The sequence below is a fragment of the Phyllostomus discolor genome, chromosome 1 (genome assembly GCF_004126475.2).
Source record: "Phyllostomus discolor isolate MPI-MPIP mPhyDis1 chromosome 1, mPhyDis1.pri.v3, whole genome shotgun sequence".
Taxonomy (NCBI): Eukaryota; Metazoa; Chordata; class Mammalia; order Chiroptera; family Phyllostomidae; genus Phyllostomus; species Phyllostomus discolor.
In genome coordinates, this window is record NC_040903.2 from 59,980,074 (window position 1) to 60,006,382 (window position 26,309).

Consider the following 26,309-nt stretch of genomic DNA (forward strand, 5'->3'; position numbering starts at 1 on the left):
AAAACCTATAAACTATAATTATTATGGGTATCAAATGACCAGGACACAGTTGGTAACTGAGTACTGCCCAGTTAACCCGTATGTGTGACAGGATTGGCAGCTGCTGGCCCCAAAGCCTTCCACTGCTCGGGGATGCCCACTCCCAGGTGGGTGACAGGGTTAGGCAGCTTTTAACTCTCCTAACGCCGAGTCTTTGATTTTGTGCCCTGACCAAAATTTCAAAGGGAAAGTGTTCTTTTTAATTATTTCTCTTTCTTCTGAAATTTGTTACAGTTGATAATTATGGTTCAGAGTAGTAGAGACTTTGATTCTGTTGTCCTAGCCTATTCTGCTATTTAGTATTAAGTGCTTGATCTCATACTAAATATGAAAAACCTTGGGTAAAAGTAAATTAGTTGAAGAGTATGCAAAAGTACTTTGTTAATAAACTCCTCTTAAACATTGTATAATGTTATGCTATGTAATCGTACATTATAATTTTCATTCCAGAATTTTAAACACTCAAAGCAGAATCATTTTAAGAATAAAAATCCTATTGAAAATGTAAGCCTTAGAGTTCTTGAAAAAATACACATGGCATATCTGCCATAGTTGACATTAAATGACAAGATGGTCACAGTAATGAGTTTTGTTTTGTTTTTTTCCTTTGCATCTGTTTCACAAGCATGGAAATAATCCTCTCTAAGCCACTGCTTTACTAGGCTGGACACTTGCTGAAATAGCCGACAATACAAAAAGTTAAGCAGCTGTGCATGGTTAGCTGAAGCGGGACAGCTGCGAGCCAGAGGGGCGTAAGAATGCTATAAGGACACAGCAGAGAACAACTTGAAATGATTTGGCAGGGCGGTGAAATGCAGGAAGCAGCAGTAATAGCCTGGGCATTTTCCCAGAAGCTTTCAAAGAACTCAAGGGTACTTTACAAATGGTCACTTTGCCATATGGCTGAGACATCCTAACAGTTTTTAGCAGGTGACTCTCCTTACAGGAACGATGCTGAGACTGTAGACCAGGGGTCCTGATAGCAGGGAGCTTGAACTGACTTTGTATATTGGGAGGGAGCTTCGGGTTTTCTGATAGACATAAATTATGTTTTGTTCATATAGTTTTTTTGGTTTTTTGTTTTTAGTTAGGAAATAATCTTTAAGTAAAAAAGGAGAGCTAGCAGGTACAATTTGTACTGTGAATAAGCTGTATGTACACAAGGGTATAATGACACAAACAATTACAGTTCAGAGAATAATGGTAAAACACTGGGTATAAACTTTGGGGAGGGGGTCACAGAGAAGCTTTAAAAGAATTTTGACATTGAGGGGCTGGCTGTGAGAGAACAAACAAGGGGTCAGGACAGAGGATACTTATTTTGACTGAAAGTTCATATCACAGATATCAGTGGTAGTTCTTTTAATAAAAAAGAAGACTTGGTCAGCAATACATTTGAGATTGCCCAAATTTACATGTTAATATTAAGCATTTATAGATACTTAAAGAGGAAACCAATGAGGAAAATAAGCTGAAAGGTAATTTGTCACAGATTTCAAACCACAGGATTGGGGAGCATACTAAACTATGTATAGAAAAATGTAAGGTAATGCATTTGGAACAGCAACAGAAACGAGTGTATATGTGAAAAATAAGATACTGGGCTCCAGATTTCTTGTTAGTATTTCAGAACAAGGTCATTCAGACTGTTAAAAGTGGGTGTTTGGTTGATGTGTTTCCTGTTGTAGCCAGCGATGGCAAGGAGATGCTGAGCAGGTCCAGAACCAGGTGTGAAGACAATATTTCAAGATCTTCCCCTTTGAATGTGTGTGTGTGTGTGTGTGTGTGTTCATTCATTCACTGTTTGGCAGGAAAGCTATCAGGGAACTGGGTAGGGCTAAGAGGGACAACTAAAAGAGGTACCAAGCCAGGATAATTAAAAAAAGACTCTTGATTTTTCTTTAATAGTTTATTTATTTATTTTTTAGGGAGGGAAAGAGAGAGAGAGAAACATCAATGTGTGGTTGCTGGAGGCCATGGCCTGCAACCCAGGTATGTGCCCTGACTGGGAATCGAACCTGCGACGCTTTGGTTCGCAGCCCGCACTCAATCCACTGAGCTACGCCAGCCAGGGCGACTCTTGAGTTTTGAAAGATGAAGCTGTGATTAAAAAAAAATGGGAAGGGGTGTAAGGGGGGTAAATGGTAATGGAAAAAATACAATTAAAAATAAAAACAAAACAACATAGGCTACACATTTCTTTATCAGATCCTGCAGAACTGAACAAAAGGTGGTCGTTGATGCTTGAGGAGGAAGGTTTATGATAAAATAACTTATTACAACGTTCACAAAGCAGGTGCATCTTTGTCATTTTAATGACCTTTACACACACTGAGAGGAGAGGACACTTAATTATTCACAGGTGACAGATGAGAAAACAGCTCAGAGGGAGTAAGTGATGTGGCTAAGTTGACACTGTAAGGGTGGGGTCAGGATCAGAGCCAGCTTTGACTCAGGACTGGGTGCTTGTCCCACCTGTGTGTGTGTGTGTGTGTGTGTGTGTGTAAAACTCGGTATCAGTATGCACTAAAGGTGACTTAAAATGTGACAGCAAACTATCGGGTTGGCCAAAAAGTCCGCTATGTTTTTTTCTGTATGATGGCCGTAGTAGGTCTTAGTTTTTTTTAACTTCATCAGAAACAATTTTGTTAGGTTGTATTGTGGTTGTATTGTGACAGCTGTCATATAAGCGATCATTTAAAAAAACATCAAAATTGGCGAATTTCTGTGAAGCCATTTAAATATTGAAGATGGAAAATATACAACATTTATGCTTTATTATTTCAAGAAAGGTAAAAATACAACTGAAACACAAAAAAGTTTGTGCAGTGTATTGAGAATGTGCTATGATTGATCAAACGTGTCAAAAGTGGTTTGCAAAATTTCTTGTCCTATTGACATTTTAGGCAAATAGTTCTTTGCTGTGGTGCTGTCTTATGCATTGGGAAGATATTTAGCATCACCCCTTGCTTCTACTCACTAGAAGCCAATAGCAGGAAATAGCCAACATAGTCAAAATATCCAAATCAATAAAGTATTGGTAAACGTGAAAAATGTGTCTTTTACTTTACAGAAAAAAGATAACAGACTTTTGGCCAACTCAATATGTAAGGAAGTAGAAATGTAAAATGTGAATACTATTTTACAACACTATTCAGATCCTAAAGGAAAGCCTGACTGTTTGCAGTATTAGCATAACTTTAAAGAGCTGAGGTCACAGAGTGTGATCTGTCATCTCATAGCTCCCTCTGATAGAGACTGAGAGTTGACCAGTGTGTTTGTTGACTTGATTAATATAAAGCTTCTTCATTTTTATTTGTACTGTAAAGAGAGTTGTTTGTTTTGTTCTGGTATCAGAGATGGCCTTTTAAGCAAATGGAGAAGGATCCAAAAGATCAGTCTTGTGTGAAAAAGGGACTGCAGGTAACACGGTAGATGATTGCACACTGTTCGTTTCCTGGGTCATCGGTAATGACAGAATGTTCAGACTCAGATGATGCATATTTAAAGATGACCCGACCATCTGTGTCTCTTCAGATGCCTGCTGAGAAAACCAAGTGTTCCAAACAAGGGTTAATGTGGTCTGTTGACCCTAGCTAACATCAGATTATAGCTGTCCCTCCTGATAGAGACTCTAGGAGCCAAATTCAAATGTGGAGGAATTCACAGATCAGACAGGTTTAATGTAAGTCAGGTATTTTTAGTATTTTGGATGTTACTAAAGGCACTGTGGTAGTATCTGTGCTTGTTCCTGCTGCCACCACCACCACCAGTAGTGGTGTTTGTTCCTTTCGTATGTTAGCTGGACTGAGAAGTGTCTAGTTGTCTGTACTTTATTTTAGGTTCGTGGGTTCTCTTACTGTGATCACCAACCATTTTTAAAATCAAAAGTTAAATAAAACATTACACTAGGATAGATGACCCAAATAGGGCAATCTTCTAATTTTTAGATTGCTAGCATTTTCTAGGAAAGGCAAAGGGAGTTTACTGAGGTTTGAAAGTTATTACTGTCTCCTGGCGAAGGAAGTGAGCAGGACTTATAGTTTTTAAAAAGTAACAAACCAGGCTACACTAATAGTTGAAGTAATGAGAAAAGCTGAATTAAGAGTAAAACTGACAAGTAGAGCAGTTTAAGGACGGTGAAAACCTTGGTAGTTAAAGGTTATCTTACATAGGGAACATGTGTGATGTGTGTGTAAGGTACTCAAGAGAGGACTTCCTTGTGTGGCACTTCACTGATGTCTTTTGAACTAACGGGAGCGCAGGGATTGGCACACTGGCCTGTGAGCCAGATCGGGCCCCACTGCCTGTTTTTCTGTGGCTCTTAAGCTGAAATGGTTTTTGCAAACATATGTAAGAATGCTCGAAAAATTAAAAGGATATTTTATGACATGAAAATTATATGTCTTCCAAATTTCAATGTCCATAAATAAGTTTTCCTAGAACACAGCCATACTCATTTGTTTGCAGGACACTTTTATGCTGCAGTTCAGCATAGCCGTGTAGTTCAGAGACCATGTGGCCTGCAAAGCCTAGAATATTTACTGCATAGAGTATTTGTTGCTATAGCAAGAAATCATTAATATCAGATTAGAGTATTTTTCTGTGGTTTTCTAAAAATAGTGAACTTTTAGCAAATAAGATGTGATTTTTAAAAATCAGATTAAATGGTCAACATATTTTCAGTAAAGTGCACCTCTTATTTTATAAGGACAGTAGAAAATAGTGGCCAAACCTAAAGTTTTATCTGTTGTGTATCTATCTCAACAGCCAAGGGTTCACTCTACTGGAAATTGGTTTCTTCTGGATATATGTCTCCACATTGTCTGCAGATATGTTCACCAACAGTTCCTCTCATTCCTTTGTGCACATGCCCTTCTCCTCGTGAAGTCAAGTCTGCAGTCTGGGCTGGCCCTCTGGCTCATTTTGATGCATAGAATGTGTTGATTGTGATGCTATGTGACTTTCAGGTATAGGCCATTAGAAGTTGTGCAACTTTATTTTCACCTTCTCCACAACCAGCCACCAGGTAAAAGAGGCTTGAGCTGCACTCCCAGGTGATGAGAAGTGGCAGGGTGAAGGTGACAGGCCCAGCAGCTGGTGGCCATCACCGCCACCAGAAGTAAGAGTGGGGTCATATTAGATAGCTGAGCTGACACAGGAACACTGCAGGGCTGAGCCTCACTCACATTCTTTTTCTTTTTTAATTTTAGTTTTCAATTACAGTTGACATTCAGTATTTTAAAAAACCTTAGTTTCCTATGTACAGATAGCGCCTAGGCAATTACCTACTGAAATTCTTAACCCTCATAATTGGGAACCAATAAAATGATGGTGGTTTTAAGCCACTAAGTTTTAGAATACTTTGTTATGTAGTATTATCTAAAAAGGTTTGGGGATATATGTGACTTTTTATTGTGAACGATGAAAGAGAAAAAAATGCCTAATGGGATATGAAAGGACCGTAGTATTATTTATACTGCAGTTACCTGCTTGAGTTCCTGGGACATATAGTTATTTTTATGATTATAAAGTACAATATATGCTTATTGGAGAAAATTTAGAAAAGGATAGAAAACTTGAATGCACAGTATTTACTCATAATTCTGCCATCTAGAGAAGAATCGCTATTCTAGCCTTTTCTTTACATACAGTTTTCATTTTACAAAATTATAAATACATGTAGTTTTATGCTCTGCTTTATTTGTATAATGTTATACTATGATTAAATAGATTTAAAAGACATAAATTTTAATGACCACAGAAGCCTGTTTAAGTGAGTTATAAAAATTCACATAATTCAGAGGTTTTCATTTTCTCTTTCTAGGTTTGCTAGGTAGAGGATTTTTTAAGCAAAGCTTTATTTTTTAAAATCTTAAATGAGCTGTAATTCACTTATGTAGACTTTGCATACATGTAGACTTTAAATAAAATTTAAAGTGTACAATTCAGTTTTTTAGTATATTCACAGGATTCTAGATGATTGTCACAGTCTAATTTTAGAACATTTTTGTCCCTTCTCAAAGGTACCAAACTTCATCTCCGTCCCAACCCTCAACCCCTAGCTCTAGGCAACTACAAGTCTATTCCCTGTATCTATAAATTTGTATATGGTATTTTGTGACTGGCTTCTTTCACTTAGCATAATGTTTTCAGGTTTCATCTATGTTGTAGCAGATAGCAGTAATTCATGACTGTCTGTGGTTAAACATTCCATTGTGTGGATAGGCCACATTTTACTTAATCCATTTATCAATTGATGGATATTTGGGTTGTTTTTCCATGGGCATAAAGTCTTATTTCCAGTTTTTTTTCTGTTGTTGTTTGTTTGTTTTGCAACAACAGGACTGAAAAAGGCCTTGTATATTTACTCTTTTGTTCTGGTGTTTTTATTCCTGCAGGATACATCACCTAGGATGGAATGGCTTCCTTCAAAATTTAGCTTGCTAAGATTTGTCCTGCACTGGAATTTGAACACTGTGTCAGCTGGTTAGGGGAAAAGATTATGAATGCACTGTCGAGGAGCTCTTTATAAAAGAGAAAATTTATTTCAGAGAGCTCGGTTGACCTCACGATCTGTTGCTCTTTAAACAGTTTTCTGTACCTTCTTTAGGACAGGAGAAGAGACTGCTTTCCATAGAACAACAGAGTGAAAAAGTGCAGACAGATTTGGTAGTAGTCAATAAGGAAAGTGTGCCAGGGTGCCTTGTCCTTGCACTTGCATTTTTTGTTTGTGGCTTTTGTTTTTATTTGTTGCCATACACTGCTAAAACAGAATTTAAGGACCATGTAAGATACACATGCATAAAGATTTAGTATGTTGATGTATAAACTGACAGTATCCCTCTGGAGAAAGTGGAGCCTATGCTGGCTCTTTGCTGATGTCCTGTAACTGCTATTTAAATAGTTAAATGCTTACATATTGTTGGAACTAGGATTGGGCCAGGCACTTAGGGTATTTCAGTCACTTGTAACAAAATAAAGATATTTTAAAAATAAAAGTGAAACAAAGTATATGAATGTATCAAAGTAACACCATACACTTTAAACTCACACAATGTTACATGTTAAATTTATTCCAAAATAAAATAATAAAGCTGAATGTAATTTTTATATCATTTATTCTTATTGGTTTAAAAGGAGTGAAAACCTTAAAGGAGCTTTAACTGATGTCCTGGACTCATAAAATCTGTATTAACATAATTAAGGGTCAGCTTTTCATTTAGAAGAACCACAATAGCAGATGAGTGTTTTGGTATTTTTAGTCTTTTAAGAGCTCTTAGGGGCCTATCATATTGACCCTTCATTGGAATATACTGAACTTCCCTTTAATAAACCTTCAAATTATTGCTGGTATTTAGAAATTCAGCTAGAGCGGCACTTCAGTGCCATAGTGACTGAGATTCAAAGTTATATGTTAGCTTCATTAAAGATTGTTTTTTTCTGATGGTTTTAGGATCTGTCATTGCTTGGTGAACTAAGCAAACCATTTGTAGGGAACTGACAAGTGCATGCGCTTTCAGCAGCATTTTTTTTCTTTTAACTTTTTATTAATGGAAATTTTAAGAAATTTCAAAAGTCGAGAGAGTAGTGTACTGAACACCCATGAACCTATGACTCATCTTCACCATTCATATCATCTTAGAGCCAGTTCGGTTGCATGGCAGCCACGAGGGTGGTGGCTCTTGGGGACTAGAACTGTGGCCAGTCCAAACTGAGATGTGCCCCACGTGTACATGTTACCTCACAATCATTTTGGACATTCTTCTCTTGCTTCTGGTACTCCTCCGAGAATTCCTTCTGACCCTTATATCTAAACAAACCTTCCCCCAACCCTGTTCTCTTTAGGTCCCGTGTTGTCTCTTTCTTTTATAACACTTTTACAACTTGTAGTTATTTACTTACGTGACTTGCCCGGTAAGTTTCAGTCTAATTCCCTATAGTAATGTAACCTCAGGAGGAGGGTTAGGTAGCATGGACTCCCTGGTGACTCTCTCGTGACTCCCCAGGACTCCATGTGAATGAACACACCACAGCGGGAATAGTCAACCCAAGCAGACCCACTACCGCCTCTTTGCAATTCACATGAGGGGGACCCCCCCAAAAATGGAATTATCTTCCGGAGAGTGGACTCCTTTTAGTACAGGCTTCTCCTACTGGGTGAGTGTTCTAGGAACCCATCTGTATCAGCATACCAGCTGGCATTGTGAGAGGCTATGTTGAGCTTCATTGAATTTTTGTGGGGGACTCAGTGCATCTGTCCATTTCATGATAGGTGATCTATGAGCACACCTGCCCACACTGCACTGAGTGTTCAGTAGTTTTTGGCCAAAAACAGCATGACCCCCATGCCCACCCTCCCTATTCACCCGGTCTTGCCCCCAGTGACTTCTTTTTCCCCTCTGGATGAAAAATGTCCTCAAAGGGAAACATGTAGTTGATGTGGAAGAGGTGAAACAAAAATGGCAGAAGCACTAAAAGGCATCAAAACTGATGAGTTCAAAAACTGTTTAGAGCAGTGGAAAAAGCATTTCAGTAGGTGTATTGCATCAAATAGAAAGTACTTTGAAGGTGACTGGAGTTTAACATGTAAGAGTAAACACAATTTTTGAATAAATTCTGTTTTGGGGGGTCCTTCCTCATATATTATCATGTCCTTTATTATTTTGATATGAAACTCATAGAATACAGAAATTATCTACACACACATTTTTAAAAAAGATTTTATTTATTTACTTTTAGAGAAAGGGGAAGGGAGGGAGAAAGAAAAGGAAACATCAATGTGTGGTTGCCTCTCATGTGCCTCCTACTGGGGACCTGGCCGCAGCCCAGGCATGTACCCTGACTGGGAATTGAACCAGCGACTCTGCTTTGTAGTCCAGCACTCAATCCACTGAGCCACACCAGCCAGGGCTACACACATTTTAAAAAAAAACAATACCTGGCTGGCGTAGCTCAGTGGATTGAGCGCGGGCTGGGAACCAAAGTGTCCCAGGTTCGATTCCCAGCCAGGGTACATGCCTGGGTTGCAGGCCATAACCCCCAGCAACCGCACATTGATGTCTCTCTCTCTCTCTCTATCTCCCTCCCTTCCTTCTCTAAAAATAAGTAAATAAAATCTTTAAAAAAAAACAATAAAAGTAAAGCCCTAACTAAAATATCAAAGAGAAATATAAGGAATTTGCAATAAGAATAATGTGCTTTTTTTCTGTTTCTGATACTGGCAGTATGACTTATGTCAGACTAACCCTCTGCCAGATACAGCCCTGCACTCTAGTTAATGTCTCTCTAACACACCCACGTGCATGCATGTGGCAATGACAGTCCTGAACTGTGTGGCCTCTCCGTTCCTTCAGGTTTACCATAAAGAGATACCAGAGAGGCCCATGCTGCCCGAATTCCTTATATGATACCACAATTCCCATCCTCCCCCTCCCTCTTACTGCAGTCTTTTCCCCACAGTGTGCAGTACCACTGATGTTCTCGTGTGTTTTTAAAGTGGTTTGCTCACACAGAGAAGCTCCATGAGGGCAAGGGGTTTTTCATTCACCACTGTGCCTTCTGCACCTACATCAGTGTCTGGAATGTAATCAGTGCTCAGTAAATTTTCACTGAACAAATGAACTTTTTACTTCTTGCTCTCTCCTCTATGATTCTTTAGCTAGAAAAGTCCACGAGTAACTGGGTTTTGGGAAACTGTCAGAAAACAAGTCTCCCTCATCAGCCCGTCATGGAATCCAGCCATTCCCTCTGGTTGGTCTCTCATTGTGTTCCAACAGTTGGGAACGCTCGTTTAAAGTGAAATGGTGTGAGGCGAAGAGACTCACCACCTGTAACTTTTTCTGTCACATTCAGACTTTGAGAATACCCCTCTTGATCTAGCCACATATACATTAAATGCCATTTTGTTCAGGTAGTGAGGCAGAAAGCTGAGAGGTGATCAGTTTTGAAGGCTGAGCAACACATTCTGATCCAGGACTGACTGGTACTTGACATCTTGGAGCATCTTGGAGCCGTCACATTGTCAGTGGTGGCAAGGCTTCGTTAGCTGAAAGTCCTGTTGGTACTCATTCCTAATATGTTTTGATTAATGTAGATGAAGTCTTAACTTTATTTGCTGTTTGATACAACTTGATAAAGAGTTCTGTCAAGTAGAAGAAACTTTTGGGAAATGAAAGCACATATCTGGTCCATAGTCTTTGAACCTGTGCTGTCAGTGGAATAATATATTTTTTAAAATGCTCTGCGTTGAACCCTAGGAGGAGACCAAACAAGGAGAGGCCTGAGGAAGAGAAGGAGCTGAACTGCAGACTGCTGCTTCAGAGCAGGAAGCTAAGCGGTGGCCCTGCAGTAGGGACAGTGCTCATTTGCCTGTGAATGGTGCTTGGGAATTACCCATCAGCATCCATGAAGTATTTAAGTAATAGATGCTGTACAATAACTTGTTATTTTACCAAAATGTAAGTCAATTCCCTTCTGACAAGGTGGGAAATGTCAAAGAAATAGCATTCAAGGACAATGACTAAGGGATTAGTAAGGCTTTAACATTTCCTGGCCTTGTTCTCTTCACTGTGTAGAGTGGATATGACAGCCCATTCATAGAACTGTGGTTCTCATGTCGTAAGGAATATGACACAGTGATCAGTTAAGGGAACCGTCCTGTTTGTTAAAGAGACTCTCCCTAATTTAAAATTACTTGTTTATTGACTTTATTTCCTGGGGGGGTTTTCCTGTGAATTAAAGCAAAGGTGTCATTGTGATGGTGGCTATGAAAGGAGAATTTCATCTGCTTGTTACTTTCTCCACTCCTGTATTAATACAAATGTTGCCAATAATCAATGTACTAATCAATGTTATATGAATAACGAAAGTGTAAATTGTAAGAATGAAGGACTAGAAAGATGTCACAGTCTGAGCTATGTTCTCTTAAAGCAATTAAATAAATTCTCTTTGATTAATGGTTACGTTGGCTACCTTTTAACTGCCCAAGTAAACTATAAGTGGAAATTTCTTAGTAAAACAAAACTGTTTTGTAGTCTAAATAAAAAATTTTAATGCTGTAAGGAATCTTTAATTCTAAAATTCATTTTCAGAAAATATTTCTACCGGTTGTCAGCTGTGACTAAGAGTAGAGAACTGTATCTAGTTTAGTGCATGTACAATAAAAGTTTGTTAAGTACATAAGTGGATATTGAAGGAAGAAAAGTTGAGCAGCAAAAGCAGCAAGCTTCCCCATTGCTTCCAAGTCTCTTCCTCTCTGATCACTGAAGCATGATTCTTAGGAGTGGAGGTGTCTGATAAACATGGAAACCAGGCCTTTAAAGGGAGGCTCACCAGAAACAAGTGATGTAAAGCAAAAAGGTGTTAGTAGTGGAGAATAGTGTAGATACAGATGTCAAGGTAGTTGATATTTTGTAAATACATGTCATGTGCAGGGCACTGTCTACTAGTTGCTTTGAATCCAAGATGTAAAGGAAAGTGAAAGCCTGTGCCCCTGCGGTTGAACGTTTGGTCGTCAGCATGCACGAAGTAGATTCGACACCATATTAGAAACAGGAAGAAGCAGAAGAAAAACAAAGGCTCTGTATAGAACTAAGAGGGTGGAGTCAACAAGCCTTGCTTGCACAGCACATTTCTGCATAAAATAAGTTGGTCTTTCAGTTGGTGAAATGACTTTTGATTTGGCTGTAATATTCCTCTGGGGTGGCTCTGTGAATTCAATAAAACAAAGATAAAGAAAAACCTATTTTGTTGGAGGGAATATATAATTAACCCATAGAAATTAGTGCCATCCAGTATATTACTCAGGGAAAAAATTTAAATACCGATATGAATAAAAATAGTATCTATTATTGTTCTCCCTGGGATAAAATTATAAGGACTGTCAATCAGCCTGCCTAAGGGTGTAGTTTATTTTTGGCTGCTTTGGGAACAGTGCTTTCTGTCTTCCTGTTGCATAATAGTCCACAATTAGATGAATAGTGTGGATTTTCTTTTAGAAGGGTCTGGTATGAGGTGTTACAGGAACGGAAGAGACAGTTATTTACAGCTGTTTTGGAACTGTTGTGTTTGTCATATGTTTAAATGCTGTTAAAATGATTTGTACACCTTTTAAATTTTCTTTCTGGATACTGCATGCTACATCGAGTTTAATATGCCCTTGACTTGAAACTACAGCCCTGGACCAGAACTGAGACACCTGGTTTTAGTTCTAGGTCTGTCTGTGACTGTTGTGATCACTTTAATAAATTAATTAACAAACATTGATGGCATTTTCCTGCACTAAGTTCTGGAAAAACAAAGGAATAAACCCCAGGTCCTGCCCTTAATAAATTGGTTTAGTTGGAGTATCATCCATTTAAGCATAATGAAGATGTGCGTGTGACATAGGGAAGGAACCCAGACCATCCTGATCCTTGGCAGGGAGCAGCGGGGAAGACCTCCTGGAAGAGGGCCCTGGGCAGGGAGGCAGGAGATGAGGCTGCAGGAGGTGACTCTGGATTGATTCTTGCCCCTGAAAATGAGACTGTGTTATATTAGAAGGCTTCTAAGGAGCTCACTAATTTTCATGAAAAATTTAACATTGCTAGTATAGGGAAGGCAAAACTTAACTTTGCCCTTCACCCATCTTAGGTTCATTGGCTGAGGCCCTGTAAATTATACTGACAGGAAACAGATTAACAAGAGTAAAACAAGCACAAGTTTATTAACGTGTACGTGGCCCAGACACCTGTGAAGAGGAACTCAATGGAATGGTTGGAATTTGGTGGCTATATACCTAATTTATTGGGGAAAGTGAGGGAGAGAGGAGACTTGCAAAAGTAAATGACTTTGGAAAGATAAATAATGCCCTTAGGAGACTAAGTGGGAAGTAAGATATTTTGTGACGGAGTCTATCTGGATGTGGTACTGACCTCCCTCTCCAAGAAAAGTAGGTCAGAACCGGTTCCAGTGACAGGGTTTGTGACATTTGAGTTCTTCTGAGAAGTTCTGTTATTAGGCAAACATGAGGTTTCAGGATCTCAAATGCCTTCAGCTCAGAATAATTCTCTTGTCAAAATGGCATGTTTTGGGGCATCATATCCTGATTCCCTCTTCTGCTTCTTAGTTAATAATATAACCAACAAGCACACTTTTTTGGGACTTGAGAGCTGGAATTTACTGTTTGGAGTTTGGTAACATTTTGAACAAGGCTACCCTAAATCAAGGTTGACCTGACTCATCATGTTGAGTTACCAGACTTCCTTCTGTTTCTCTATCTTGTTGTCTGTCTGGTTGTGTAGGCCGCCGTGTCTCTCTGCCCCTTTTTAATCTGTCCTGGAATTCTTCTCTGCATCCATCTCCTCTGGACCTAAATGTTCGTTTCTGTTTTCTCTGGCTTCTCCAGTTCCCACCTCTTTTTATGTGTAGATGTCCCACACATTTGGCTGGATTTATCCCTAGACATATTCTCAGGAATACCTTTGACAGACATGCTTTGTATTTTCAAATATTGCTAGTAAGACAACAAATGTTGTTAGTTTGAAAATACAAATACATTTGAAAATGTAACTGATGTGAGCATATTATAAGGTTACATCACTGTGGATAAGGCGTATTTGTATCTATTCCAGAGGTTGTCCTCTGGACTAAATTAATCAGGTAGAACTCGGGGTGTGAGCTACCATTCTGCCAACTTACCAGGTCTGACTGCTGCGTCCGCAGCTCCACTCCCTTGACGCCACAAGGAGTTACGTAGCCAGTTTTCCTTCCTTCTTCTTCCTCTTTCTTTCATAACTTAATTTCCACTTCAGACAGCATTGTTTTTTAAAAAAAATTATATACTCATATCTATTCTGACCTCTTTTTTGATCTTCAGCCTTTCCTGTTTTCCTCTTTTCTTTTGTACACCCAAAAAAAAAATCCTTCCTGATTTTAGTAGGAAAACATATGGTCAGCACTTGGAGCACTTACCTATCAAAGAATTTCAGAACCATAAATTTTGAAATAAAGTGAGGTTTAAGTACAGTGCCCTCAGTCTCCGGAGCTCCCCAAAACTCTGTAGGAATGTTCAAATTGTCAGTTACACATGCTTTTCCTAAACAAATTTACACCAGTAATTTTCTATATAATAAGTGTGTTGTTATCAACTAGCAACAAAAGAATTGGTATTAAAATGAGGAGTGTTTTATTAAAAATGAAACAAATAAAACATAATAGAGTTAACAAAAACCAGACACGGGGATACATTCCCAGAGTTTGCTAATAAATTATCTCATTTGTTTTTTACAAAACGGCCAAAACTGTGTTTTGCTTCAAGCACCAGGCTCCAAAGAAGTAAATATTTTTCTATATAATTTCCATTAGTGTTTTTTTAAATGACTAATATTCATGATAGAATGGATAGTTCAAAGGGAACTTTATGGTACTTTCTGCATCAAACACATGCAGTGATACTTCATTTACATATGGGTCATACAGAATTTTGTGGACTAGTTTAGAAAACCAACTTCTATTTATAACATTGAATTTTGGAGAAAATGCATTTTGAGTTGGAAACTGCCTAACTTGTAAGCCAACAAAGGGCTTTTTACTTTGTACCACATTAAAATGTAACCCAGAAGCATCTAGTTCATCCAGCATCCAAGAGAATGAGAAAAGCTTTTTGATAATCAGAAAAGAAAAGCCTTAGTTTTGCTTTGAAATCAACCCATTGTTTTATAGTGATAGTCGATGATGAAAACGCCTGAGGAATTTTTAGAAAATCTTTTAAGAGATTTTTTAAGACCAATTAAAAACATTACTTACAAGTTCACTGAAAATTTCAAAATTTTCCATGGCTAAGAGTCATAACAATAATGAAAGCATGACCTACTTCTAAAATATTTTGGAGGGGTTTAAAAACTGCTGTTCAGTGTTTTTTCTAATTTTTTTTTACAGGTATTAGTCTCTAAAGAAAGCTGTCAGAAAGACACATTTTCTAGTAAAAAAATACAAGGATTCACTTTCTAAGAGAATTTCAATTGTGTAACCTCTCCTATTAAAGTTCTAGTGTGAAAAGTATGTCCATGGAAAGTAACATGAGAAATATTTCATTTTTTAGGTGTTAATTGTTTTTATGCCTGTTTGCTTTATAAATGATCCTTTGTTTATTGAAGAATTATTAAAACCACATAGATGTAACTTTCTCACTCTAAACTTTGGGATGAAAGCAAACACATTCAAAGCCAAAGAGTTTATAGTGGGATCTTAAGGTATTTGCTGCCATAACTGTAATCTGGTATTCTGTGAAATGATCATGCAGTATTTCAAGAGTAGTACACTATATTCGAATATACATGTCAAAATTTGCTGGTTACTTTCTCTTCCCTATATGAGAAATTAATTTAAGGCTATTTAATGGGATGTAATTGAGTACTAGTTATTTTAATTTCCTTGCTACTTGACCAAGATCTTGCTCTTTTAAACATCATATGAAGTCCCTGGTACCCATTCTTACATGGTTAAAATAAGATATTTTACAGGTTGTAGAAAATATTATTCTGGATCTGATGAAAGATTTCTGTCCCTGTCAACACAGTATTATTTTTACAAAGTTACAATCTATGGGTTAAAACATGAGCATTTTTTATTTTTATTTTATTTGGTACACTTATTAGTATTGTCCATGTATTTTACTCAAAAGTAGTTTTACTAAAGCAGGTATTCAGCCAATGATTAACTTTCTTACAGAGATGCAGATGTTGGTTATTCTGATGCTGTGCTGGCATATTACTCTTACCACCATAAAATTGTTAAAAACTTTTTACAAAAAAATGTGTGTATGGGAGCAAAGCGGGGAGGCTTATGAAATGCAAGTGAGTGCTTTTCTGTTTCAGATGGGGCCTGTAGAAAAGTAGGTGTCCGGAAACAGTGCAGTGAGTGCTGGGCCTGGGAGAAGAACCGCAGTTGGGGTTGTGCAGGGTGAAGCAAGCTTTTGATGATAAGCCATCTGCTAGATGTTGACAGTGGCTCTGTTCACCTTGGGGTTTGCAGTTGACTTCTGAGTGGAATTTTAGAGTTGCTCCTTGGTTCTCCCTAAGTATTTGATTATATCTTTTTGGACTGATAAATTTCCCAGACTTCCTAAATTCATGCCTGTCTGCTGTGCAAAAAGCTGTCCTTTAGTAAACTGGGGAAAGAGGCGTTGAAAGGTTTCTCTTCAGACTTTTGTACATACCAAGCTTTTTTCCTCCCCACTGTAGTTTATATGGCTAACCTAAAAGCTGTGGTTGATAACTGATACATTATTGGATATATATATATTTTTTATTTTTTTAAAGATTTTATTTATTTATTTTTTTGAGTGGGGAAGGGAGGGAGAAAGGGAGGAGAGAAACATCAATGTGTGGTTGCCTCTCACACACCCCCTACTGGGAACCAGTCCAAAATCCAGGCATGTGCCCTGACTGGGAATCAAAACGGAGACCCTTTGATTTACAGGCCTGCACTCAATCCACTGAGCCACATCAGCCAGGGCTATTGGATATATCTTAAAGTTATTACATCTCTCAAAAATTCTTAGATGTGTATTTTGAACTCCATAGTGGAAAAATTTGTAAAGTATATTCTTTTTGTGTTTCCTTATTTAGTATTAAAGATTAGATAAGCATGTTATTGGGGAACAAAGAGGGGAATAAAAGCAAAATTCACATCACTGGAATTTGGAGAGAATAATGAAAATGTGTTCTATGGGTATTTAAGTTTTTCCTCAGGATATATATGATAAGTCAATTTTAACATAGTCAAGTTTATTAGAAACCTATCTTAAACATTGTGGAGAATGTTATATATTTATAGTCTTCCTGGAAAGCCATCTGAAATAGCAATCAAAATTAAAATACATATAGCTTTTGACCCCATAGTCCCACTGCTGATAATCTATCCCCTCAATGTAAAAACACTAGTTAGTAAGGAGATGTGTGTGTGTGTGTGTGTGTGCATTTATTTGTATCATTGTGTCCTAACATGTGGTCTGTCCTAGTATATCATTGTATATACCGTCAAAACATTGGAAACAAAGTAAATGTCCTTCAGTAGTGGGGTAGACAAATCGTAATGCATTAATACTCTGGGATATTAAGTAACTATTAAAAGTGAGACCATTTCACTAACCATAAGGAAGGTTCAGAGAAATATATGAAATATAATTACATATTTTAAAAATACAAAGTGTGTCTGAGTTGCTTTTATTACTATACATATCAGCCAAACTGTCTACATTGGCTGTGAGGTTTGGGAGTGGCAGGAAGATCAGGGGGGAAAATGTGAAGTGATAAGACTGATATAGAGCCAATTGTTTATGTAAAAGTACATGAATATATTTGTATATGTACATATGTATATGTGTATCTCAATGAATGTATTGATATGTGCATAAAATATATACATAAAATTTTTTCAAAATAATAATGGTTATTTTAGGTATTTAGTCTTACAGATTTTTTTCCTAATTTTTCTCTATTTGAATTTTTCCCAAGAACCCCACATCTACATAGTATAAACAAAAATAAAACTTCATATAATGGGAAATAAAGAACAGTTATGTCTAATATTTGATGTATTTTTAGAATTCTGATATAAAACTTGAATGTTTAATGAAATGTGCTAAGTAACTACATACAAATACATTTTTGAGTTTACAAATGAAAGTATTTGTGGCTCTGGGATAGTAATTTGCATTAACATCATAAAGCTGTTTCTTGTGTGTTAAATTTTTTAAACATTTATTAGTATAAAAAACTAAAGAGTAAAACATTTCAAAAACTGTAGATACTTTGTTTAAAAATGCTTTACAGCAAACTGAAAACCTAAGGGAAAGACTGACAGATTCAACCACATAAAACTGAAAGCTTCTTATCATCAACTTATCTCACCATAAATAAAATCACAAGAAAAGACTGGAGAAACACTAGCATACTGTTTTGTGTGTGTATGATTAAGAAAAATCAATTCAGTAGAAAAGGGGTAAAAAACATGACCAAGAAAAACATGTAAATATAAATAATTAGTAAACATGAAAATGTTCAACTGCAATAGTAGTCAATGAAATTAAAATGACATTACAGATTGTTGGTAAGGATATAATAAGGTCTATCTGGACAATTTGGTACATTTTTCAGTTTACAAATGTAATGTGTAATATGTTCACTTTCTACAATGAACATGTATTTCCTCTATAAGTAGAAAAAACGACTTTGTTTATTTGATACATTAAGAAAAAGCCAAACAGAAAACCGCATGGGAAACACAGTTTCTTAAAAGTTAGAGGGGCAGTGAAGGGTCAAAGTAGTGAACATTTATTAAGCACCAATTATGTGCCCGTTCTTTGCATACATTATTTCAGTTAACTTTTTTCAGTTTACTAATTTAGCAAATATATATTTAATACCTACTATTGTAATAGTCAAAAAAGACCTTTTTAGAGAAAAAGAAAAGCCTCCTAAATATGTCCTTTGAGATCACACACATAGAAAGCTAAGAATTTAAATCTAGCTGGAATTGCCAGTATTTTCTCAATTTACTGCCGACCTGACGTTCGGGTGGTTGATCTGCCAGTGCTCGCCAGACTATAGGTAGTATCAGCAGGCAGACTGTGCATCCTATTTCCAGGCTGACCGCAAAAGTTCGGAGTTTACCAACTGCCTTCCCCTGCCTCCATATCCTGGTCCAGCATATTCTGGATGTTGCAGACTGTGTGTGGGCCGCATTGCTTGGCCCAGACCCACCTAGATATCTGCATTCCACCCAAAGGCCAGGCTTGCAGATTCCTAGTTTGGTCAGGTAATCAGACTCAGTGGGGACAGTTTGTATCATGGTCTTCAGATGTCCCACCATTGGCTTTTAGTCATTTCCTCCCCTCTCTGTGTTCAGATCTGCTCTCTTAGTATAACTTCTCCATTTCCTGGTGAGGGCCCATGCTTTTCTAAGCCATTCAAGTGCTCATCAGGCTAAAGTGTCCTTGTACATTAGTTAACTTTGCATCGTGTCCACAGAGCTTTTAATTTAACTCAGGAGTGTATTCCTTCCCCTCCCCAGATGAACAATGACATACCTTGCATATTAATGGGCAGAGCTGAACACTGAAGGCAAGACCCCTTAATTATGTGTAAAGTGTTTTCAACCGCATCTACTGGCATGCTCACACATACCAAATTGAGGTTGTGTTTTGGAAACCTCAGAGCATACATTTCAGAAATCCTCTTCAGCAGTCCCCAGAATCTCACTAAAATGTTGGACCCAAACCAGAGAGAAAACTCTGCTGATCTTACAAAAGGCTCTTTGAGCTATATTTGGTAAAGGGGAAGAGGAAAGGATATGGAGTGTGAGAAGACAGGAGATAGAACTGATGGAAGAATGCACTCTGATGGAAAAGCGGAGATGCCTAGGTTAATGAATTTTAGTCTATTTTTAAAAGTGAAAAAGGAAAGTGGGGGACGTTTTAAGTGAAGAATAGTGCCAACCCCTGTTTCGAGGGTAGAGACGATACACAGCTGGTCTTTTCTGTTTCCTCCAGCGTAGGCGTTGGCTACTTACTTCTGTTTTCCTCTTTCGTGCTTGCACCCGGCTTGTTAGACTTGGCCTCGTGATAAATTGCCAAGGTGATCATTTCTAGTGGCTTAGGAGTTTTTACTCTTACAAATTGTTAGTTCATTTTGGCCTCTGACTGAATTTCACAGGGCTCTTTCCACATGCCATTATCTCTCCGTATCTTTCCCAGTGCATAGCTGTGCTTTTCCTCCTGAATCTACTTTTTTTATTTTCAGCCTCTTTGTCGTCATTAGCCCCTGGAATCTGCCTTGGGTATTTGTAACTCTGTGTTCTGAAACACTGAGGATAAGATATTGACTTACTGATTCATCATTCAGGCAACACGTGTTGAGTACATACTATTACATATGCCAGGTATCAGGGGCAGGTGAAGGACATCAGTAAAAAGCAAGTTCCTTGCCCTCAAGGAGCTTACGGTTTAAATTAGAAGCTCATACTGACTTAGGCCATGAAATTAGAATGAGGTGAGAAGAAAGGGCTGCAGGATACAAGGCAGTGGTCTTGGTGCTTTCTAGCCAGCAAGGGAGCAGCAGCTCAGCTGGAAGAGGGAAAGGGCTGGGTGGCTCCAGGGCATCTGTGAGCTGTGAGCTGCTGTCCAACAATGATCTCATCAGCCAGTGATCTCATTATCCCGTTGGTCAGATTTCCCAGGTCTGGCAGGGAATCCCTCTGCTGTCCAGGCACACTGCTTTTCTGCTTCCTCCTTTATGTTGTCAGCCCTGCTCCTCCATTATTAGGAAACATTGTTCCTATTGTCCTCTCCTTTCCTTTCAAACTCGGTTTAAAATGCCTCACTCCTTTGAAGCCTTCTTGATTGGCCCCACCTTGTGGACAGGGCATAGAGGGAGGAGGGTGTCCTTGTTTGACAGAGTTCCAGAGCACCTGATGTTTTCTGTGTTCTCACATATTAAAAGCATTCACATAGATAGGTATAAAGTCTAATATACACAAGCTTGAATTTAAAACAAGATGGGTTTGGGGGATAAATACTGTATCTTTTAAGGGAAACTGCCATCTGATTCATTTTAGACACTTGCAGATAAATGATTTTGTCATGTTGTGGTTTGCCGCTGTAAGGCTAGATAAATTATCTAAGTTAAGACACTCAAGTCTTGACAGTATAGATTAACTAAGGTGGTGTTCAATTTCCATGACATACACGGTTGCTTTAAAAAAATAAACCTGCCAGTTTTCTTGAGCTACAGAAGCTCGCTAGTGTATTTAAATATTTATTGTTGTCAGAGATGGAGGATATACAGATTATTAAAGATAATTATTGTAAGTCAATGCTACATTTGAAATTAAGGTTCTTGGAAATTATAAATTAATTTATAAAACTTCTTACCTCTCAGGAAACAGGTATTTTATGCAAAATGAGACAGGCTGAACTGGGTAAAGCTTTAATAGGATCCTGAATCATAAAGTACATAGATCACCTAGATTCTTTTCTCTCATCTGCCTGCCTTTTCTTTAAAATTTTTTTAAGTTTAAAAAAATATTTTTATTTTTGATTTTAGACAGAGAGAAAGGGAGGGGAAAAGAAAGGGAGAGAAACATCAATGTGAGAGAGAAACATCTGATAGCTGCCTTCCACACATGCCCTGACTGGGGACTGAACCCGCAACCCAGGCATGTGCCCTGACCAGAAATTGAACCAGTGACATTTGGTTTATGGGATGATGCCCAACCAAGTGAGCCACACCGGCTGGAGCCAAACTTTATTTTTATTGTTTACGCTACTACAAATGTCCCCGTATTCCCCCTAACTCTTGCCCACCTCCACCAGCTTCATCTTCCTGGCTTTTAAAAAAAGTGATATTCAAGCAAACATTTATTGAACACTTGCTACATTGCCCAACGTTGTAGCAAGAGTAGGTGCTGGGGATACAAGGATAAGATTTTGTCTTTCCCTCAAGTAGCTCACATTTAGCCTGGCAGATTCATGGAAACCATCACCAAAGCTTGCATAGTGTGCTAAGCATGCCGTGTCTGTACCTTGCAGCTGGGAGAGACTGAGAGTTTTACTGTGGGAGGGAGCTATGTGGGCTGGTAGGGAAGCTACATAAAACTTGGGATCTTTAAGCTACATTAAAGATAACCAGCAGTATTATCACCCAGAAAACTGCCTTTTGAAAGAGATTCCTTAGTAGATACATCCATTCCTTATGGCAGTTAAATGAAGGCCTTTTGTCCAGTTAGTCCTCAGGGCAGTTGAGTCATTTTATGGCTGAAGACTACAGTAACATGTTATAAATTATGGGGAGGTATATGCTTAGGAAGAAAGAAAAAAATCATTGAAACCTGGTTAAAGCTCAGTTTTTCAAATTGAATTCAACTATTAGAACCAGAAGGAGCCAGGGCTCACCCAGTGCAACCTCCTCATGAGCTGAGGCCAGAGGGAGGGTGGTTTCTGTGATCAGCAGGGAGCCAGGGCCAACTCAAGATCTCTTGGATTCTGGTTGGTGCACATTTTCCAGCGCTGAGTGGTCCCAGGCAGCCTGCAGGAACCTGAAGGTCTTAAGGGCCTAGTAAAGCACTTATCAAAATGACAGGGAAAGCTGTGGGTTTTGTTGTGGAGTTAAACATGATCTTGTGATCTTCGGTAAGATATTTTTCTGCATGCAGTTCTCTCTTTTTTAAAATGGAGATAAAATTTATATGTAATGGAATTGTTCTGCAGACTTTATGAGATAATATATGAAAAATGTCTAAGATCTTACTGGGTTTAGGTTAGTGGTTTAGAGTTCATTAAAGAGGACATTTCTCTTAACAATATTTTTTTCTGATATGTGTCCTTGGGCACAGGAAGCAAAAGAAAAAAATACAAATGGGACTACATCAAATTTAAAAGTTTTTGCACAACAAAGGGGACCACTAATAAAATGAAAAGATGACCCACTGAATGGGAGAAGATGTCCACCAATGATACATCTTATAAGGGATTCATATCCAAAATGTATAAAGAACTTATAAAGCTCAACACCAAAAAAACAAACAATCCAATGAAAAAATGGGCAAAGGACCTGAATAGACACTTCTACAAAGAGGACATACAGATAGCCAATAAACATCTGAAAAGATGCTTAATGTCACTAATCATCAGAGAAATGCAAAATTAAAACCACATCACGATACCACTTCACACCTGTCAGAATGGCTACATCAGTATATCAACAAATAACAAGTGCTAGTGAGGATGTGGAGAAAAGGGGAACTCCCGTGCACTCTTGGTGGGAATGCAGACTGGTGCAGCCACTGTGGAAAGCACTATGGCGGTTCTTCAAAAAATTGAAAATGGAACTGCTTTATGACCCAGCAATTTTACTTCTGGGAATATATCCAAAGAAACCCAAAATACTAATTCGAAGGAGTATATGCACCCCTATGTCCATTGCAGTGTTAAATTTGGAAGCATCCCAGGTGCCCAGCAGTATATGAGTGGATTAAAAAAAAAAAAAAAAAAAACCAGTGGCATATTACACAATGGAATACAACTTCTCCATACAAAAAAAGGAAATCCTACTTTTGCAGGTTGGACCTGAAGAGTATTATGTGAAGTAAAATAAGCCAGTCTGAGAAAAGTACCATGTGATTTCACTTACATGTGTAATCTAGTGAACATAATAAATAAAATAGAAACAGACTCATAGATACAGAGAACAGAATTACAGCTGTCAGAGGGGGAGAGGATTGAGGGGCTGGGTGAAAAAAGTGAATTAAGCAAAAATAAGAAAAACAACAACTCACAGACACAGACAATAGAATGGTGTTTACCAGAGGGAAAGGGGGATGGGAGAGGTAGTGGAGGGTGAAGGGATAAGTGGTGATGGAAGAAGACTGGACTGGGGTGGTGAACATACAGCACAATATACAGATGATGTGTTATGGAATTGTATACCTGAAGCCTATATAATTTTAGTAATCAATGTCACCCTAATGAATTAAATAAAAATTAAAAAGTAAAATAATAAAAAAGAGGGACTTTTCATTTTTTTAAATATATTTTATTGATTATGCTATTACAGTTGTCCCATTTCCCCCTTCACTCCCCTCCACCCTGTACACCCACTCCCACCCACGTTCTCCCCTTTAGTTCATGTCCATGTGTCATACTTAAAAGTTCTTTAGCTTCTACATTTCCCATACTATTCTTACCCTCCCTCTGTCTATTTTCTACCTACCATCTATGTTACTTACTCTCTGTGCCTTTTCCCCTGTCTCCTCCTCCCACTCCCCTGTTGCTAAACCTCCATGTGATCTCCATTTCTGTGGTTCTGTTCCTGTTCTAGTTGTTTGCTTAGTTTCTTTTGGTTTTGTTTTAGGTGTGGTTGTTCATAATTGTGAGTTTGCTGTCATTTTACTGTACATGTTTTATTTTAATCTTCTTTTCTTAGATAGAGGGACTTTTCATTCTTATTCCTATAGGATTTTTTGCTGCATAGCAGCTATATAATCCCCGTGGGTTGGTGAGAGAGGAGATTTGGTAAAAATTTAGTTAAAGAAGCTTCTAAGTTTTTTTCTTTCTTATTGTAATGGACAGGTATGGAATTGCTTCAAGAATTGTGATTCTTGAATTTGAGTTTATTTTCACTAACTGAATTTTGTCTTTTTGGTACCTTAAACCTATTATCCTTCTTATTTCTCTTTTCAATGTATTTGCATTAGTTTAACATGTATTTTTTAAAGTTCTCGGATATATATAAAACATGAATGTGCCATGGTGATTTCTCCACCAGTGCCTGTAGTTCAAGTGTTAAAGACAGTATTATGTTGCAAAGTATTGCCACTCTTTCCAGGAATAAATCTTTGCTAGTGTAGTTTCTGTGGCATTCAACACTTTTTCATTTTTTAAATAACTGTTATATTTTCTAATGGGCAATATTTTTCTAAAATGGTATGTAATGTGACATGATATCTTGGTGCCACACATCCAAGAGCACAATCTTGAAAGTCTAATTCTGAAAAGATCAGCAAAAGAAGATTTTAGAAAACAATTTCTCTTTGGGGTTAGTGAAGTATTTTTGCATTTTATTCATAGCTGATTGCTTAGAAAAAAATTACATGTTTCTTTTCCTGTCTGTACTTCTGATGCCACATATATCTGTAGTAGTGACCTCAGTGGGATTTGTAGCCTTCAAAAATAGGTAGGTCCTGTTTGTCAGCACAGTTGAAATGATTTTGCAATAATGACAGTCTGTGTCCATCAAAAAAAAAGATACTGTGAAATTTAGCATGATTTCATCCATTTTAAGAGTCACAGTATTAATAACAATATTCCTATCCTCTCTTATCCTGTGCCTGGGCTTTAGGCTTTTCAGATGGACAGACCAAGTGTCTGTGCCTTTCAGAGTCATGAGGTAGAGAACACATTTCCAAATTTTGAGCTGTGTCATCAAGTTTTGGGGTTTGTATGGTGGTGGTGGGAGGGCACATCTTCTTTAGAAGATATTAAGAATGAAGATTAAGTTCCAGAGATCTGCTATACAACACTGCCTACAGTTAACAATACTGTATTGTGCACTTAAAAAGTTGTTAGGAGGGGTCTTCCCACATGTTAACTGTTCTTCCCACAATAAAGAAAGAAAAGAATAAGATGGCATTTGCCACTGTAAATCTAAGGAGTTTTAGGTGTTTTTTAAAATAGCCTTTCTTTCAATGAAATGTGTCTTTTTCATTGCTTTGGAGTAGTAGAGATTAAAGACATCCTTTTGGAGATTCTTCAGGAGAAGAGAAAAATTTGACATTGACATTCCAAGAGGAGGAATGGTTCGTAGGTCACAAAAGTAAAAAATAAAATTAAGATGTTCCTTGAAAAGGCAAATTGTTGGTCCCTGGAAATTTGGAGGTGTTGACAGAAGACTGGTGTTGTGTTCCTAAAAATCATTTGTTGCCCAAAGAGATTTGGGGTCATCCCCAACTATTCTCCCAGGATGCTGAGAGGTAAAGGCATTCCTATTGCAGATGACAGGAAGCTCTGCACTGCTAGTGACATCGTCTCCACCAACAGGCTGTGATGGGATTGGTGCTTGTGAGAGTGTTTTATTCTAGTTGGAGGCAAGCTCCAAGAAATAACAGACAGATGTTTTCTGTGTCCATCACACTATTAGGTGTTGGGACAGATACAAAGCAAAATAAAATGTGGCCCTGGACCCAAAGTGTACATGCAACATTGAACACTATTCTCAGTACTTTTGGAAACCAGAGGAAGCTTAATCTCAGGCTCAGAGAGTTCAAAATTTAATTGGCAAATCGTTTAGTAGTCTGTTTTTTAATTGATTATGCAAATGACAGAAGATAACTCAAGCTGGCTCAATCAAGAAGGGAACTTACTGACCTACGTATACAAAAGTCCAGGAGTAGTTTGGTCTAGAAGGGTTGTCCAACCTTTTGCAGTGGTGTCTCTGGGCCACACTGGAAGAAGAAATTGTCTTGGGTCATACACTAAATACATTGTGACATGTAATCACAAAAAAATCTCATAAAGTTTTTAATTTAAAACCATAAATTTACAGTTTTGTGTTGGGCTGCATTCAGCCATCCTGAGCCTCACGCAGCCTGTAGGCCACAGGTTGCACACCCTGGAGAGGCCCACAGAGTTTGCCTGGACCAGGTTCCTTCTTTATATCTCAGCTCCACTTTCTTCACATTTGCTTTATCTTCACCCGGTGGTAGCAAGATGTCCTCAGTAGCCCTAGTTCTAC

At 38.0% G+C, this 26,309-nt stretch overlaps 1 protein-coding gene across 3 annotated transcripts in view; it reads left to right on the forward strand.

Moving 5' to 3' along the window:
* Nucleotides 1–26,309, forward strand: part of PIP4K2A (phosphatidylinositol-5-phosphate 4-kinase type 2 alpha) — a 161,309-nt gene that overhangs the window by 24,346 nt on the left and 110,654 nt on the right. The window lies entirely within an intron of this gene.